Genomic DNA, 5,448 nt, shown 5'->3' on the forward strand with positions numbered 1-5,448 from the left:
GGGGGGGGTCAGCGGCAAGGCCAGCGAACGGGACGGGCAAAGAGTACAGGCACTTTGTGGGGAGCAGGGGACACCGCTGTGAGAACCCCCGACCCTCGTTGCGTAAGAGGCGAGTGTTCGACTCTTGCCCAAGCAACCTTTCCGCGTCCTTCCCCTCAGTACATATTCATGTCCCCCAAAATTTGTGCGTTTTCTCTCCGCGTTATTGTTTAATAATCCTTGTCCATCGCGAAAGAACGGGGTGCGCGGTGGTGGCGGCGGCGCGGGATTCCGTTCGACGACCCTTTGTACTTTTTCGGTCGGGTGCCCCCCCCCCCCCTCCACCTCCTCGGAGGCAATAAGCGATTGGGCCCATTGGGCCCACTGCCGCGCGACGGAATTTGTTCCTCTCTTCTGCGACAGCTGCACCCCTCCTCCTGTTCCTTTCGAACGTCTCTACCGAGTAATTGTGATCAGGACCGTCTGCCTTGCGCCCGCCGCGCGCGCGCCGGCCGCGTTCGAAGAGGAGCCGTGCAGTCTCACACATGCGCGCTGCCGTCTCCCCGGCGGCCGCCCGCCTCGGACGCGGCCCACGGCGCCGATGAGCTGGAACGGTGCCAGCCGGTATAGTACTACTACTGCCACTACAATACGTGTGTGGGACAGACTACACGAGTGCCAACAAACTTAGCCGACCCCCCGAGAGATTGGCCACACTACATCATTGTCGCCGGCACCGCGGCGTCGCTGCCCCCGCCATGTGTGTAACTGCGCTGCCGTGCCGAAAAAAAAGTATAGGCCCCCCCGCACCGCCACTGTGTGCACATGTGCACTTGACACGCGCTCGATAAACGATAAACGACACAGCGACGATTTATTCTTTTCTTGCTTACTCTCGATTTTGTACCGTTTTATACACACCCATCATCATTCACCTTCCCGTCGGCCGACCGCGACCGCCGCCGGCCCATGATACCCCCTCGGGCCTCGACGACGAGGACTCGAGGAAAGGCGATCAAACTGTCGCCTCTCCTCTCCTTCGCCTGCTTCGCCTCAGCCAGCAGCAGGCCGCGCCTTTCGCTACACTTTCTACTCGGTACACTTTACTTGAAGACGCCCGCCGTCGTCGGCGGCGCAGCTCGGCTCTTGAAATTTACCGGCTGCCGTCAAGGCCCACTAACCCCCCTTCATCCTGGTCCCCTCTACCAAGCCCCCGCCGCCCGCTCCGCCCGGCCCAGGACCTCTCTGACCGCAGGAGGATAGGACGCCTGCCGCAGGGCAAGAGTGGCCCCGCCACGCCACCGCCGCCGCGCCGTTCCGTCCGTGTCCCGGGAGGGACGAGGGAAGTGCCAAAAGGGGGAACAAAAAGGGGAGTAAAAAAGGGAAGGCCGGGAGGGTGGGGGAGGAGGGGGAAGGGGGCACGTCAGATCGTAAAGTCTTTACTCTATTTCAGCGAGCGCGCTGGCCTCCCCGCAGGGATGTCTTGGGCCCTTCGCCTTCTCTCCTCACCTGACCCCCCCCCTCTCTCTCTCTCTCACACACACACACACACACATACACACATACACACACACACACACCTCAGCCGCGAAATGCCCTGCACCGCCATCTTTCTTGTCACCAAGCCCTTCCCCCTCCCTGCAAAGCGGCGCCGCCCGGCGCCTTCCCACGCGGTCCCCCACGGGTGTTCTCACTTCCGGCAAAACGGATTCCCAAGTGTCACGCCGTAGGGTATTTTACGGGGGGCGGCTCCCGCGACGAGGAGGAGACCACCACCGACCCGGCCACGTGCGGCGTCAACGGACACGGACCGGACGGACCTCGGGGGAGCCAGCCCCGCCCGACCACCGACCACAGCGTTTGTGACCTGACCGCTGCTGACCGCTCCCGTGGCGTGGCGTGGTGTGCTCTACCCTCCCGGCGTGGCGTGGCGCGCCCCGCCCGCCGAGGGTCTCCGCAGCCGCTCCTCCGGACCGCGCCGGGACACGCTGCTACCTGCCTGCCCCAGTGGCGCAATCGGTTAGCGCACGGTACTTATAGACAGTGAGTCGTGAGCCATGCCGGGGTTGTGAGTTCGAGCCTCACCTGGGGCATGAATTTTTTCATGGGGAGCCGGCCCGGAAACGGAAACCTTCGACACATGGCCGTTAGGGAAACGGTCAAAGGGTGTCAGACAAGTCGGTGCTGACCTGTTCAGCTGAACAATAGGTAAACAGGGTGTTTGGCTGAATCGAAAACGGACAGCAGGAAGAGGGGAGAGGTTAGGTAACATTTATTTTTGTGAGGAGTACCGCATTCTCTGCTCATATAAACATTTTGTAAAATACAAAATTTCTGAAATAAGACAACTTTTACAACACAAAACTTGTAATAATTCATAACAAGAGCGGCAACTTCAATCGGTAGGCTATTTTAGGTTATGTGTGCTGGTTCCGGGTCCGTGTTGTCACTTCTTTGGAGCTTCTCACTGACCATTTCTGTTTCAGCGAAACGCTCTAATTTGGGGAAGCTGAGAGGAAGAAGACTTCCGTTTCCTTGTACACATTATTCTTCATTTAACTTTGACGGGAATGGAATTGTGTTCGTACCGCAGGTGCAAATAAAGTATTCCGGTAAAGCTGAAATGCAGAAGAATGCGGGGAAGAATAAACCGGAAATCGCTACTTATGCTTTAGCATGGTGACTTCCGTTTTCTTGTTCCCTGCATTCTTCTGCATCTCAGCTATACCGGAATGCTTTATTTCAAACCTAATTTTTCCTCACGGCCACGGTTCGAAAGAGAGGTTATAGACCCTCGGAAAGTTACATTTACGGAAATTTAAGTGAGATTACTTAAAGGCAGCTCGGGTTTGATTGAATTTTTGAACGGTGCGAATGTATACGGTCACGGCGTAGCGCTACTGACAGACGGACGAGCGAGTCATACTGCGCACACGGCGGGTGAGTCATCGCTTGCTACGTGGCGCTACCCCTTGCGCTGGGGGGGGGGGGGGCTGCAGCGAGTGCTCCAACCCCACCAACCCTCGCGGGCCGCCCCCGCAGTGCCCGGTAGCCACATGCCGCCCCCGCCGCGCTCGGAACACGCCGCCCTGAGCGCAGGCCGCGTGGCGCGGGCCGGCGAGCGGGTCCGGGCGGCGGCGATACCCCCCGCCGCCAGAGCCGCTGAGTCCCGCCCCGCGCGCCGCCGCACAGCGTCGGGGCTCCAGGGCTCCAGCCATGCTCCAGCCGCTCCAGCGGGGCGGAGGAGGGAGACAAAGGAGGGCGAAAGGGGTGACGAGCAGACGCGCGGGAGAGAAGAGAGGAGAGGGGCGGACGTGCGGGAACAAAGACTCTCTCTCCCCCCATGCAGCCCCGGCGTTGTGAAGAATGCGTTTCCTCTGATGATTTTCCCTCCCCCGCAAAGTCTTTTCCACGTATACACAACAAAAGAATGCATGTTTTGAAATGACGCAAAAGAAGAAAAAACCTCAACAAAAAAACAAAAACAGCCCGAAAATGTGTTTGGTTTACGTAAACAGAGCAGAGTTCTATATGGGATACATTTCCCCCATTCTCATAAAATGGTTTGTACATACGTACTAACTAAATAGGGATATACATGTAGGTGGGATGTGTTTGTGCACATTTCTCAGGCACAAATTTGTATCTACGTTACAGACGAGATAAAGGATTCGTACCTAGCCTAGGTACAACTTGTACCTTACGTTACCTTGCGGGCAAGATTTGTACGTATCCTATGAAGATGTTCGAGATGTACACAAGGACACATCTTCCTTACCGATTTAGAGTCTTCGCACCGCACATGTTTACTACTAGAAATATGTAAAACTAAAAATAGTAGTTTTTTTCCCAGAGGCGCGGGCCTTGCTAAAAGCTCCCCCGCGACCGTACGACACAAAAGGGTTGCGCGCAGTGGTGCGCAGTTTTCCGCATCAGCGCGCCGCCCCTCTGCATGAGGAAGTACGGGCGAGTGTTTGTTCGTGTATACGCGGGCGAGCTGACCACCACCGAGGCCCGACACAACACACGACACACACACACACGTGAGCGAAACCGGATGAAGATATACGGTGCGGGTGCGGCGGGGGGCGGGCCGGCCGGGCGCCGGGCGTGGTGGACAACAGAAATGCGACACAGGCGGACTACCCCACCGCAATCCTCTGCCCTGGATCAGGTCGAGCGGGAGCGGAGGCTGTCCCACCCACCCTCTCTCGCATCCACCCTTACCTCACCCACTCAAACCCTTAACCAAAGTCCCTTCCCTTCCCCCCGCCACACCGCAGCGGGTAGTAGTAGTTGCAGTAGTAGTACCTCACCCTTCCCTTCCCCTATAAAAATGAAACGAGTGCGGTGCGAGTGCAGCGCGAATGCAACTCGAGTGCAATTCGAGTGCGGCATCGAGTGCGTTGCGAGTGCGGTGCGAGTGCGGCCCGAGGGCAGAACGAGTGCGGTGCGAGTGCATGCCGAGTGCGCCCTGAGTGCGGGGCGAGTGCGTTGCGAGTGCGTCGAAAGTGCGTCGCGAGTGCGTCGCGGGTGCACTGCGAGTGCACTGCGAGTGCGTCGAGGTTTGCAGTTCGGCAGCAAGGAAAAGACTGGGCGGGGCGGCGCGAGGGACGGCACAAACACTCAAGACAATTATTAATGTTTTTCTAGTCCTCACGCATGCTATGTCAAAGCCTGAGGCGACAAAATCATGGTTTAGAAGGCAGTAGTTTGTTTCCTAGAGGTCAGTAGAGCGTTTGGCATAAATAAATTACAACGTAGGAGTACGTGCAGCAGCCCGTAGTGGCTGAGCGTTAGTCGTTTGTGTCCTAAAATTCTCAGATTTAACGTTTAAAAGAACACGGTAATGTGTGGATTGAAGGCCAGGACGCAGCGGGTGGAAAAACGTGAGGGTAAGGAGGGAGGGGGGCGTTGGGAGGGGAGGGGAGGGAACGTTTGAAAATGACCAATTGTAAAAATGACACTCAAAATCGAAATGGTAAAGTTATTCGCATATTCCATTCCGTATTTATCGTTTTTAATGTAAACGAAAATGCCTTATGCTCGGAACCTGTAAGAGTCGAAAAAGCACAGTTATTGTTCCCCAAACTGACAAAAGTGCCAAATAACCACCAAATTGTCAATTTGAGGGAGAATAACTCTGCCATTTCGATTCCGATCGTCTTTGGACATAAAACATTTTCGTTTTCTTTTGTAAAGAGGAACCTGAAACAATAGTGATCTTTTCACATTTCTCCCAAACCACTACCCCCCCCCCTCCCTTCAACTTACGTGCGTAAACCATTTTAAACACAAACATTCTGCCCATTCTGTACACAACTAGCTTGTGGACAAGATCGGCCCCCTCTGCAGCAGGCACGGCGGCAGGTGCAGGTTATGTCCAAGTGCACATCGCGAGCACAAGGGGTACCGATCCATTGTCCAAGGTTCTGGCTACGGTTTCAACTTTTTATGATTTTTTATATT

The 5,448-nt window shown here is 56.0% G+C and overlaps 1 protein-coding gene and 1 non-coding gene across 9 annotated transcripts in view; one reads left to right on the forward strand and one right to left on the reverse strand.

The window, feature by feature from the left end:
- LOC113208146 (RNA-binding protein Musashi homolog Rbp6-like) overlaps nt 1-5,448 on the reverse strand; it is a 234,202-nt gene that overhangs the window by 17,294 nt on the left and 211,460 nt on the right. The window lies entirely within an intron of this gene.
- Nucleotides 1,981-2,072, forward strand: Trnai-uau (transfer RNA isoleucine (anticodon UAU)). The gene is given in 2 exon segments: nt 1,981-2,018; nt 2,037-2,072. It is a non-coding gene; the product is annotated as a tRNA-Ile (tRNA).

Source organism: Frankliniella occidentalis, unplaced genomic scaffold, assembly GCF_000697945.3.
Source record: "Frankliniella occidentalis isolate FOCC.00 unplaced genomic scaffold, Focc_3.1 Scaffold2, whole genome shotgun sequence".
Taxonomy (NCBI): domain Eukaryota; kingdom Metazoa; phylum Arthropoda; class Insecta; order Thysanoptera; family Thripidae; genus Frankliniella; species Frankliniella occidentalis.